We start from the raw sequence: 14,329 nt of genomic DNA on the forward strand, positions 1-14,329 counted from the left end.
ATAAGGTGGGCGTGATGGTACATGCCTGCAATCCCATCTATGAGGGAGATATAGGTAGGAGAATCTTGGTCTGAGGTTGGCCCCAGGCAAAAACATGAGACCCTATCTGAAAAATAACTAAAGCCAAAAGGGCTGGGCATGGATCAAGAGGTAGAGTGCCTGTCTAGTAAACACCAGACACTGAGTTCAAACCCCAGTGCCACCAAAAAAAAAAAAGGAGATATCAGAGTTCTGTCCTTACCAGGAGATAACACAGTGAGCAGGTGCCATCTACAAGCTAGAAGGCGAGTCCTCACCAGGAACGACCAAATCGCCACCTTGATCTTGAACTTCCTAGCTATGGGCCTATGGGAAAACAACTTTTTGTTGCCTAAGCCACCCAGTCTACTATGTTGTTATGGCAGCCCGAGCTGACTAATAAAACAGTGTGACAGAGTTTGCAAGTTTTTAAAAACACTTTCCCTCAAGCATGTGTTTACGTATTTCACACCTACCTGTACACCACTTGCATGCATACCTACACTCGAGCACTGCAGAGGCTGCAGGGTTTCACAGGGGTCGTTGCTGCAGTGGAATTGGGGCTGATTATTTTATCCTTCATTTTGCTCATCCATATTCCAATAGTGGTCATGAATTACTTTGTGCAGATGGGGAAATTATGTCTCAAAGTGCATTAGGAAAAGCCTCCCATCCACACCCTCTGTGTGGCACGTCTCCCAGAGGGAAAGACGGTGAAGATGGCACAGGCATGAGCTTGCCAGTGCTTTTGCCTCCCATGTGGTACCGGGTGGCGTCCATCACAGGCAGGGAGTGCGTTCCTCCCCAGCCCGGTGGCCCATCCAGGATGGGCCTGGCAGGAGTCGCTCTCCAACACGTCCTAACATGTGTTTCCAGTAACGGCCTTGTGGCCGCTTTCTTGTCTTATTGCTCCTCCCGTGACCTTTGCTGGTTACAGACTTACTGACTGGAGCCAGGTGGATTTGTTTGATTTTTGTTGATGGTTATTAGGAAGAGGAAGTGCCAGAAGGGATTACCTCAAGTTTAAACCCATTTCCAGCAGAGTCCCAGGGCCTTTAATTACACATCCTGGGTCTGTTTGGTAAAGAAGTGGTCAAAGATGTGCTTTTTATCTCCCCTGGGGTCTCCTGCGACTGGCAGCATTCCAGTTGTGCCTGGCCTTCCTGGGGACCAGAGCTGAGAGCTCCTGGGCTTCTGGCAGGGAGGAGGCCAGCTGCGGAAAGCTGAGGAGAGGCAAAAGCATCTGGGAGTCCTAGGCAGGCCAGGTCATTTTGGGGTGGAGACAGTAGATGAAGACTAGGAAGGTGTACCCATACAGAGCTGGGATTTTGTTTTGGGCAGTAGTAAGGGTCAGCTATTGCTGAACCACAAGGATGAAGACAGTCAGAATGCTGAACGCCCAGACCAGTCCAAAGCAGACTTCCCTCCCCACTTCTTGTTCTTTCTTTGCAGATTGATTTCATATCTTAGGACTGAAAGAGTCACACACAGCCTGAGCCCCATGGGTGAGCAATTACTGTCTCTGGGATGATCAAGATGCCAGCTCAGCTGTGGAGCAGACAAAGTTCATTTTCTGCTACAGGTGGGCCTCGTCAGAGGTGGGCCTCTACTACCAGCTGGGCTTCAGAAAACCCTTCCCCACTCTGATTGCTCCAGGCAAGTGAAGAGGACAGACTCCAGGAATCCATTCCTAAGGGCACAAGATGCTGCTTTCTCTAACGTGACAAATTCTGAAGTTGCTTAAGATCCGAGACTGTAAAATGCAACTCTGTGAGGTGGTGGGGATTGCGAGGTGCTTGGTCACCGAGGGTCTTAGATATTTTGCAGTAACAGTGAAGCCAGGAAATGAGGAATTATTCTTGAGCTGTTTGTATTAAAGACATAGCTATGTAGGTCAGATGCATGCACAATTTCAGACAATGGAACTCTAAATTTTCCCTTTAATTTATGGCCCAGAGGGGATGGGATTTGAGGAGGAACATTTGGTAAGAATGGAAATGTGGACAAATGAAGTTTAGAGGCTTCTTTCATCCTAGATCAGGCCCCATTACTGCCCACAGTTTGCGCCTGGCAAAGCCACCCCTCCAGCCAGCGTATATAGCTACTGAACATAAAGGCTCACCCTAGTCCCTGGAATCCTTCAATCCCCTCAACTCAAGCTGAGTAACAAACGCTCTTTTTCCTGGCACCGTTGCCTCATTAGAGCAAGTTAAGCAGGCCCTGAAAGATATAACCAGAAAAGCGCCCTCCCTGGGGTCAACCCAGCTACCTTGGAGGCCTCTAGCCTGCTCTTGAGCCTAAAAGAGGGTGGTATGAGGTGAATGGAGTTCCCCACAATTCTGCACTCAGTCTTTAAATCTGACATTGGGCAGCTGTGGAACTAGAAAGCCTAGGTTTAGATCCTGGCTCCAGTCATTTACTTAGCTCTGTGACGATGAGCAAATCACAACTCTTTGAGCCTCAGTGTCTTCATCAGGAAAATAAAAATTTCCTGACCTAGAAGATTGTGCGAGAGTTAAGTGAGATAATACTTATTTTAGCAAAGCACCTGGCATAGAGTAAGAGCTTAGAAAGCAGGAATGGGTATAAACGCAAAGGAGTCGTTTCTAAAGTAGGCTACCAGCCCTCTCTCTGCCCTGAAGATTAGCTTCCAAGAAGATGCAACCCAAATAGTTCAGGGACATCTTGGAGTTACAAACCCACTCCCAGACATGGGCTGGAATGTAGTTCAGTGGTAGAGTGTTTGCCTAGCATGGGAGAGGCCCTAGGTTCAATCCCCAGTACCAAAAAAGAAAAGAAAAAAACAAGTAAATTAAGCTAGTGAGCAAGACATCTCTATCTGCTTCTGCCTGGAGTCATCTTTCTTCTGGGTGCACTCCTGAGGCTGACTTTGGTTCTCTCTGATGCTTTCTTTTTAATTTTTAAAAAAATATATTGACATAATGTGAAAAGCAAATTGGAATGACAAAGACATATACAACTTCTGATCATGCATATAAATTATGGTATCAAAAAGCATTATAATTTTTGTTTTTGATTCTAAATACGAACATAAAATGAATGAATTTTAAAGTTTCAGGTCCTTTCCCTAAACTCATTAATGCTTATAAACTTTTTAATGAGGATATATTCAGTATATGGGTGGATTCATAGTGGCAACTCCAATTAGACTTATATTGTACATTAGGTGCATTGCCCCACGTCTCTCCCCCTAACCTCCTCCCCTCCCTAAAGCAATTGCAAGAGGTTTCTTAGTTCTGCTTCATATAGCTATATGAAGTCCATCAATCATATACTGCCACTTTAACCTCCTTCCTTCACCCCCCCAACTAGTACCCCCTCCCACACACACTACCTATTTTATGGTCCTGGTTTTCATTATTCATATTTAAGTTAATATTCAAAGGGGTATCTCAGTGTATGCCCACTGTGGATGTACTTTACTTTGGTCTGTTCAACCCCTTTCATTACTCTCCCTTACCCTTTACCTCCCACCCCCCGTTTCTCAAGTTTACAGTACACATCCTTGTATCCTCTACCTTCACATCTTGTGTTATGTGACATCACTGATGCTCTGTCTCTACTGCCTCAGAATCCACAGGTCATCACAGCTCTGTCTCTACATGGAAAGAAGGCAAGTAAGGCCTCAAGGATCTACACACTCTCTGACACTCAACCAACTTGTTCTCCCTGTCCTACCTCAGAGCAGGACAGCCTTGCTGTGCAATTTTTAACTTGGTGCTGCTGGAGGTGGTAAACTCAAGTGACTGAATGACTGGCAAGTGTACATGGAAAACTGGGCCGATAAGCTGCTGATATGGCAGGGCTTCCGCCACTTCTATTCAAACACTGATAGATCCTTGGGCAAACAAGAAACCTTTTGTGCTCTGAGCACCCACAACTGCCATCCGGGGCCCAATCTAGACATGCTACAGCTCACAAGTGGAAGTGTGGGGAGAAAGACAACATTTCCTGCACTTTATCAGATAAATAAATGTTCACAGGCAGAACCAAGCCCATCTTCAGTCCCAGGGCTCTGGATCTTTCTCCCCTCACCCCTTTCACCTCACAAATCTCTCCTAACAAATTGAGATTTAAGAAAAGTTTTCTGGAAAATTCCTTGCAGATCTTTCAAACCGAACATGTGGGCCAGCTAGGCCATGACCCAATCACATCACAACCAGAAAGAGATGCATGGTTCAGCTCACAAGGAATCAAGGAGGAAGAGCTGATGTGATGAGTGTCCTGTATGAGTGTCCTGAGACAGGGGAGAGAGGGAGAGAGACCTAAATATTGAGATGAGACTAACAACAGTGGTCATGAATTCTCTATCACAATTACTTCCTACAAATAACTCGGTACATATGAATTAATTAGGCATCTTCAATCTTCTCTGACTTGAAGACAGGAGTGTTCTTAGTGGCCCAAAGACTGCACATACTTCCCATGAAGGATTCCTTCTGTATACATTAGAATTGGTGGCACTTGGGCTGGCTGAGTGGCTCAAGTGGTAGAGTGCCTGCCTAGCAATCATGAGGTCCTGAGTTCAAACCCCAGTACTGCCAAAAGAACAACAGCAACAAAATGTTGGCACTTTGAGACATTAAAAAAAGGGCTTGAGATTTATGCGTCACTGAGAGAAGACAGACTTTAAAAATGAGAGTTAAAAATAATGAACATAGGTTACCTTCGTTTAAAAAAACAAAGGAGGGAGGGAGGGGGGCAGGCAGGCGGGTTGGGTCACACCTGCCATCCCAGCTTCCCAGCTACTCCAGAGGTAAAAAGAGCAGGATCATGGTCCAGGTCAGCATGAACAAAAACATGAGACCCTACCTGAAAAATAACTAAATCAAAAAGGGCTGGGGTATTGCTCAAGTGGTAGAGCACCTACCTGCCTAGCTAGCATGAGACCCTGAGTTCAAACCTCAGTACTGCCAGAAAAAAAAAAAATGCTGGGGGGCTGTTTAGAAAAGTATTAATTAGTGGTCTAGAGTGCCTGGGTTTGGGTTCTTCCTCTCCGCTATGTGATGTTACCCGTTACTGGATCTCAAGAGATCCAGTGTAAAATGGGGCCAATAAGCTTTGTTGCTGGTGAATTGTAGAGGACTAAGAGATGCTGTGTGAGAAGGACTTTAGCATTCGAACACAGTAAATGATGAATAAATGTCAGCTGTTACTATGAAATTTGTATCAAAATTCTCAAGCTACTATTTTACTTGAGAAAGAGCAAGACGTCATTTAACTGAGAGATACCTGGACCTTACGCTATCTTGGTCCAGTGTTAGCTCTAAGAACTTGAGCTTACTTCACTCAAGCCTTAGCTTGAAGAGGATTCAGATGGTCAGCGAGGCTAAGAGAACGACTTGGCAGCTGTGCAAGGGTGGATACTCGGTGCCTCTGGTCCACAATCCCACCTTCTGCATGGGAGTCCCAGGGTGGGGGCAGAGGGAAGAGGAAGGAGTAAGTGCTAGAGTGGATCAAGAAGGGGCAAGATAGGAATGGGACTTGGCTCAAGTGGTAGAGCACCTGCTAGCTCTGAGTTTAATTCCCAGTACTGCCACAGAACAAACAAACTAATAAATGGCAAGAGAACAAGGAAGGAACAGAAGCAGGTACATTCCTAGGAGAGCTGAGCATTGCATTATTAAGAATTCCTGCTCTCATAGCACGAACCAAATTACTCTCAACCAGTTAATGTCTCTGAATCTCTATTTTTTTAACTATAAAATGACAGGGCTGGAGGTGTAGCTCAGTGGTAGCATGCTTGTCTACCATGAACAAGGCCCTGGATTTGATCCTCAGCACCAAAAATAAAATTAAATAAACAGGACAATTGTACTACTTCCCTGACAGCACTGGGGAAGTGACTAAATGAGATCATTTCCATAAAGAATAGAGCAGAGTACTCGGCACATGGTAGATGGTATCTACTTACGACAAGCATCTATAACACGGTAATTGCATATTTCCAGTAGATCTAATCCCTGGCATCAAGTAATTTGATGTGAATTTCAGCTCAAAAGAGGAGCTGGGTCTACTGGACACCAATGGATGAAAGAAGACCCAGACCCTGCATGTAGGAAGCCTCCGTCATAATTGCTGCACAGCCTCAATATTCCCCTCAGCAGTGAAACAATGGGAAGAGGTTGGCTTAAAACATGCTATCATTGCTGGGCACTGGAGGCTTACGTCTGTAATCCTAGCTACTTGGGAGGCTGATATGGGGAGGATCAAAGTTTGAGGCCAGGCTGGGCAAACAGTTTGCAAGACACCATCTCCAAAATAACCAGAGCAAAATGGACTGGAGGTGTGGTTCAAGTTGTAAAGTACCTGCATTACAAGTGAAAAGTCCTAAGTTCAAACCCCAGTCCCACCAAGTCAAAAAAACAATGCTATCAGTTAGGATTGGATTTGCCAGAACCAGCTGAAAGGCAGAAAAAGACTGGACAATCTCCACTGTAGCAAAAGGACTATAAAAAGGGATTTCATATCTGACCATAAGCAGAATGACTTAGGAAGAGGCCTCATCTTAGAAGACTTTACTAGTGTGCTAGTCCTACAATTATGTAAAAATTATAAATTCACAAAATCCAGGCTGAAAAAAAAAACAAAACAGATAGTTGATTAGGATAGGCAGTGGCAGAGGTGATTTTGGATTTATTGGCATTTTTTGCAAAATCATGCTATTTTGAACCCCTGAGGATCAAGGGGGAGACATGTCTGATGGCCCAAAAGCTTTAGGCAAAGTGAGAGGTGAGAGTGGGGAGGGGGTTGAGGTGGGCAGTGGTTTTCAAACCATTTTCCAGCTACAGAGCTCTTTTCGTAAACAAAAATCTTATTGAGACTCTGGCTTATAAAGCAGATAAAATATTTGAATAAATATATTTATATGTTCAATTTTAGTACTTGTTTTTCTTTGGTCTATAAATGAGAGCACAAACAGCTACACGGATTACATTCACATTGGAATATAGGTATTCCGTTACATTTTTTTACTGGTTAAAGATTTTTAAAGATAAAATTCCAATTAAAAGCTTATGATCCTGATGTTTGTGGACAACAGGTTCAGAAGCATGAATTCTAAAACTTGGGGCCTCCATCAGGTGCTTTTCCAAAGAGGCCATAGATCCTTGAAGAAGTCATTTGAGGTAACACATAGTAAGGAAGTGAGCTAAGGGCACCCCAATGTCCTCTGTTTAATGACCAAGCCAAAATAAAACAGAAGAGCATGAAGACATGTGGCAATGGCTACATCTGTGCAGAGCTCCTCAGATCCCACATAAAAGGGAAATATCTGGGCTGGCTTGGATTTGTGGAGGGTTGGGGGCGTGGGGGCACAGATCCACAGGCTGGGCGCATCTACCCAGGGGCATTCAAAAAACTTACCTGGAGGGTTTCCAGAAGAAAAATAGAGCAGATGGCTTTCTTGTTGGGTGAGTCAAAGGAAGATGGAAAGTGACTAGGATTCAGAGGGGCCAGGTTGATGCAAAGAAAGGAGGAATGGCTACTGAGGAAATGGCCCTATCTAAAGCTGTGTAGGAATTTGGGGCAGGAAGAAACTAAGTAACATAAGAAGTACTAAAAATATTGGGGAGTTGCAAAGAGGCTGGTGATGAAGACAGGTGATGAGCAGGGAAAGTGGCAGAGAATTTAAGGCAAGCGCAGAAAGAAACAAGCAGAGGATAAAAAGTTCAAAGGATGCTTTGAAGACCTAAATCCACACAAAGACAGTGTGTGGCAAATCTTGTAATATAATACAAACAGCCTAAGGAAAAAAAAAAGGAGGCCGCAGTTTCAGCCTATAGAACTTAGGAAAGGAAATGAGAATCAGAGTTTATTGGATTTGTAGTGTTTTGATGTGACTGAGAGTTGAAAACTTATTTGCCAGGGGAAGAGGGGCTTTGGTTGTTTGGTGGTAAAGAATTCGAAATAATCCCTTTTATAGTAATCTGTGAGGATCAAATGAGTATGTACACGAGTTCCTATATAAACACATGATGGTCTTACTAGAAAAGCAAGAGTAACTCATACTCATAGGTGCTGCAGGGATTCAGGAGGAAAAGAATGGTTTGATTTATCAGGGATGGTCTAATGACAGCCTGTAGGCAGAAGGAATGAGTAAAAGGCAAGGCTTATGAAAGCTACATGACATGGTCCTGGGAAGGAAATGAATGCCCTGGGTTTGAATTGTAGGTTTGGGCCTTTAATGTCCTGGCCTTAGATTTAATGCTGTAGTCAGTTAGAGGGCTGCAAAGAGCTGTCTTCTATGTCCAGGCACTTTCACCTGCATTATCCTCTGTACAACTCAAAATGGCCCTGTGAGAAAATATACTGGCACACAGATTGGAAAATTTATAAGTGGAGAAGTGAGGGTCTGAGCCCCGACTTGCGGGCTCTTGCTCGTAACTACCCTCAGCTGCTAGTTTTCAGCTCTCAGACTCACAACCATGAGATGTTTCCTTTTCCATTCTTTTTCTGGGGTGGCCTCTCCAGGTAGCAATAACCTCTCCCTTTTTTGAGGGACTGAGAGTTGAAAAATTATTTGCAACTGGCAAAAACTAAATTGCCAGCAGGTAATCATAACCGGAAAAGTAAAAGGCTTCTTCTATCACTAGTCAAATAAGGCAGAGAAATATGATGACATGTTAAGATTTCTTAGGCAGGAAAGTACTTTATGCCCTGTCCACCCTCTCTACCCAGATCACAACTTCCTTGTGGCCAGAGGTTGTTTTAAACAAACCTTTGTGTACACTATATCCAACATAAGGTAATACACATCCTAATGGGTTAATAAATATTTATTGAACTGGGGGTTTGTAGCTCAGTAGTAGAGTACTTGTCTAACACATGCAAGGTTCTAGGTTCCATCTCCAGCAATACATGCCCACACATATTAATATTTACCAAATGGAGGCCCAAAACAACTATATTCAAGAAGTCACAAGCTAGATGTGATGATTCATGCCTATAATCCGTTACTCAGGAGGTGGAGGTAGGAGAATCACTGAGGCAAAAGCATGAGCACCAAACTGAAAAACAAACTAAACCAAAAAGGACCTGGCAAAGGGCTGGGTGAAGTGGTAGGGTGATCACCGAGAAAACCCAGGGTCCTGAAATCAATCCTCATTACTGCCTACCCTCAAAAGAAGCCAGAATGTAAACGTTTATATTTTTCAAAATTAGAACTTTATCACTACTAACACAAGTTAATTATCCAAATTTCACTTTTAATTCTTTCTAAAGGTGAAAATATACCACAGATGGAAGCAAAGCCAAGGCAACTTGGAATTTGAAGATGTAGGGAACATTTCTTGGCCTCTCCTCAGCTTTCTAATGTCACCAATGAAGTGCTCTCGAGAGTCGGCTTGGATAAACTTATGACCTCTATTTGTCCCTGGGTTCCGAAGAATTTTATGGGAAGGTCACTAATAAATTAAGTGTGTAAATGCTCCGCCATCTAGTTAAAAAATAATAACTGCTACTGGTGCTTACACTACATATTTTCTGCAAAACACATTTGTTTACCTTTCCCTCCAATAAAATACACCCAGCAATAAATAAAAGGCAGTAAAAATATCCATGGCTTGCTATTAAACTTGATATGTTTTTAATGACGTTTCAGTGTAATGTTTTTGGATGGATCAGGTATTATGTGAAAACAGGCACCAAATAAGGACATGACTGAGATTAGCACCAAGTTACAAACACAATAATTTGTCCCAAGCACAGTGTCTACACTGAGAATTTAAATGTCTCCCCCTAAAAAGATCAGATTGCACTTTAAAATGGTCAATATACTTCTAGCACTGAGTCACTCATATAAAAATGCCACCATAAAACACATTAGACTTTGGGGGTTTTGTTTTATTAAGTTTAAACTACAGTCTGGTGAATTTAGTTTATCACGCTCTCTTGCAAGAACCACAGTGGCAGAGTCTCTTTGGAATTTCAGAAACATTTTTTTTCTTCATTTTTTGTGAAGAAAACCCCTCAAGTAGGTATCCAACCACTTCTTGGAGACATAAGCATGTGTAAAGAAAAGTAATGGGAATAAAGGAAAAAATTAAACAAAAATCCTTACTCTTTCTTCAGTTTATGCTGGCTCCCTTTTATAGGTGGTTCCTAGCAGTCAGTGGGTAGTCTTATCCTGTGGGTCTACAGGATCACAGCAGGAGCAAGGAACAAAAGAAGCCCAATTTGCTGTCCTCTCCAGTCAGTTCCCCTTTCTCAGCCAATCAGGCTTCATTTCCTTGGTGCCCTCCTGGCCCACTTCATCTTTGCAACACTACTAAGGTGGGGACTTAGAAGGATACCATTGTAAAGCTCTTTTTTTCTTTTCTTTTTTGGGAGCAGTACTGGGATTTGAACTTAGGGCCTCATGCTTGCTAGGCAGGTGCTCTACCACTTGAGCCACTCTACCAGCCCTCCCACCTCAACTTTGTTTTCTCTATTCATAGTCCCTTAGGGGAAGAATTCTTAAGATAACATTAGGGAATCCATCTAAATAAAATTCCTTTAGAATCAACAAAGGCTTGAAATGGTTTTGCTTTGTCAATTTAGAATTCTGGGCAAAGCACAATCTTTTTGGATCATTGGGTCTTCTCAAAACAAAGTAGCAGTAGGTAATAAGTCACCCAAATTAGGTTTACCAGAAGCTTAGCTATACTCCTTTTACCTCTTGCAGACAACTTAGGACAATACTCCCAGAAGGTCACCACACTACAGGAAGCACAGCCTGGGAAAGGCAGACCTCACATCTGTTGATCTTACTGTCCAGTCTGTCACTGACTTTGGCCACACACAAACCTCTAGAACTCCTGGTGTCTTGAAAGGGCCTGCTAATCCATTCCTTCTTCTTTACCCTTAAACCATTCCAAACAGAGGAGGATATACCCTGTTTTTAAAGACCTCCAAGGAAGAATCCACAATTAGTTTTAGCCAAATATTTAGAAATTATTTCCCCGTGGCCTTTCCCCGTTGCTCTGGACCCACATTCCTTCTCCCCATAGTGCTGCCACTAAGTAGAGGAAATGTAGTCATGAGTTTGAGAAGACCTACAGAAAGCCCAAAACAACTTTTTCATTTATTTTCTATGGCGCTGGGGAACAAACCCAGGGCCTCTGAGCTATATTCCCATCCATGAGACAAAACAATTCTTGCTCTTACTCAACAATTAATGGCATAAAAATATTTTAATGGAAAGTTAACTCATAATTTATTAAGTATAGGTATACATGTTCTGCAAGTTTTTTCTATTCAACCTTCCATGGAACTGGAGATTAAAGATGATGGCTATGGCATTATTCACAATAGTTAAGCTATGGAAACAGCCAAAATGCCCCATAACTGATAAACGGATTAAGGAAATGTAGTATTTATACACAATGGAATTTTATTCAGCCACACAGAAGAATGAAATTTTGCTGTTTGCAGGTAAATGGATGGAACTAGAGAACATCATCTTAAGTGAACTTAGCCAGGTTAGAAGGCCAAAGGCCGCATGTTTTCTCTCATATGTGGAATATATACCCAATACAAATACAAGCAGTATTATGAAAAACAGGTCATGCTAAGAGGAGGTCACTAATGGGAGAAGTAAAAGAAGGAAGTTAAGAAAGTGAATACAGTTGATGTACTTTCTATACAAGAGTACCTATAGAATTTTTTTCCTTTTTTTTTGGTAGTACTGGAGTTTGAACTCAGGGCTTACACCTTGAACTACTCCGCCAGCCCAATTTTTTGTGGTGTTTTTCTCTGAGATAGGGTCTCGTGAACTATTTGCCTGGGCTGGGTTTGAACCTCAATCCTCCTGATCTCTGCCACCTGAGTAGCTAGGATTATAGGCGTGAGCTATCAGCATCCAGGACAAGAATGAATACAGAATTTTTAAGTCTGTTGAAATCATTATAAGAAGGGGCTAAGGCAGAAAAGAAAAATAGAGGGGATGGATGAACGAATTCAGGTTATAATACATACCTACATGGAAATGTCACAAGGAAACTCCCTGTATAGCTATCTTAAACAAAAATGTCCTTTCTCAAACATGATTGAACAGGAAGGTAAAACAGGTCCTGTCTGGAGGTTGTCACCAGTGGGACAGGGGAGGGTATAAGGAAAGGGTATAGGTGGGTGAATATGGTAGAAATATTATGTACTCATGTATGAAAATGGAAAAATAAGACCAGAAATGGGGAGAAGGGGAATAAAGGAGAATGATGGAGGGGGTAAATTCAACTATGATATATTGTAAGAACTTAGGTAAATGTCACAATATACCCTCAGTAAAACAATAAAGAATTTTTAAAAAAATCAAAAGAAATATCAAAACAAAAAAAAAATAAAGACTGCTATAGAAACTATGTCTGACATTCATAATTCAATTGGATGGGCATTCAAAAAACATAAATTTAATTTGAATACCTAAATCTAGGCACTGCTAAGTCACCAAAGAGGTGACCTATTATATATGGATTAAACCCCATTTCACACCCATCGCTTCAGAGATGAAATAGATGACTAACCAAAAAAAAAAAAAAAAAAACTACTATTGTTATGCATGTGACCACAGGTACACCAATCCAGGGCTTGAGAGTCACTGGGTCAAACCTAGAAAAAAAATTAACCACTACTTTTGTTTCGTTAGGCCACCAATGACAACCACATAAGTACCAACCATGCTAGCAATAAAAGGTTTGGTGAAAATGTTGATCTAGGGGCTCAAATTATATATAATGCCAGTTAAAATATAAACTGAAATGAATCATTATATGTAAAGCTCCTCAATGTTGACAATCAGGGAAAAAAAGCAACATACCAAAAATGACCACAATAACATCTAAATACAGTGCCTGCTGAATACTGACTGTCAAAATAAAGATGTGAAACCAGGATGCAGATGGCAAAATTCTAAAACCTCACGTAAGGAACAGTTTAGGCATTTCTGACTTCTGCATATGAAGAGGGGTGTTCCTTGAGAGGTAACTGGCTGGGCTGCTCCATTCCTCTCTACTGGGCTCAGGAAGAACTGGCTCCAAGGATGCAAACCCCAAGTGTGCAAGGTGAAATCGGCTGCAGTCAGCCTGGCATTCTGGATGAATTTGAGAGGGGCCAGGCTGGGTTTCATAGTTACAAAGGCAGTAGCACATTTTTGGTTCTACTTTTTCTAATAATGCTTTGTCAGGCAAGCACTTTCTTTCTGCTATTCTTTTAGGTTTGTGTTCCACTTTCTTGTTTCCTAGGCTGTGTATATCACTCTGGAACCCTCCAGACAAATGAAGAATAACAATGTACACTGCCTTTTTCCCAGACCTCCAGCACCAGTCTTCCTAAGACTTTAAGGAAGCTATTTTCCTCAGTTTTGGTATGAATAAACCTGTGATCACTAACAGTGGCAGAAAGTTCATTTTCCACATAAATGACTGGGTTTTTATTTTTTGGGGGTGCTGGGTATCGAACCCAAGGCCTCACAAATGCTAAGCATGTGCTGTATCACAGAGCTACATCCCCATCTCATACATGATTTTGATTGCTTTTAGAGCAGGATGAGCAGTTTACAAGGCAGGTTGAGTAATGTGGATTTCATCAGAAACTACCTCAGTTTCTGACCTATGTGAATGCAAGAAAACCCTCTATATTTCATGTATTCTGTATTTAGTTTCACAAATTAATTTTATTGTCAATTGATGAACTTAGAATTAAAACTCTCAAAACCAGATAAAGGAAAAAAAACAGGCTTTTAAGTAAAAAAAAAGGTATCTAATTAAACTGAAACCTTTGAGTAAAGTATTTATTCTACAAGTGGCCAACTGAGAATAAGTGGACGTGTGAGTGGGTTAGAACACTATGCAGTAGATGGACTATCTCCAGTCTTAGACAGGAAAGTGGCCTCAGGAGGACAGCTCTCCTTTCGTCTATGTTACACAAAAGCAGTCCTTGCTACAGACCATAAAGTTGGAGGTGATACAATCTGCTGGGCTATAAAATCGTCTCTTCTTAGAATGGGGATGATGCAAAATCAGTTTTTGTAAGTACCTTTTCTTTTGAAAACCTTTGCTTTCAACCTGAACTTCCTCTCCCCTTCAGGAATTTCTGGTATATTTCTCTGAGATGCTTCCAATTTAGTAGTTGAGCCTCCAAAGAACCAATATTCAGAGCACACTTATTCAAGAGCACTTTAACATGGCTTAATAAATGTTCGCACTCAATCTACCTACAGACCATAAAATATGCAAGACAAAATTTAAATAAACCATCTATGGAAACACATTTTACATGTTGTTAACCACCCTCATCATTCCTCCAACTCTCTTCA

The sequence above is a fragment of the Castor canadensis genome, chromosome 6, assembly GCF_047511655.1.
Source record: "Castor canadensis chromosome 6, mCasCan1.hap1v2, whole genome shotgun sequence".
NCBI classification, from domain to species: domain Eukaryota; kingdom Metazoa; phylum Chordata; class Mammalia; order Rodentia; family Castoridae; genus Castor; species Castor canadensis.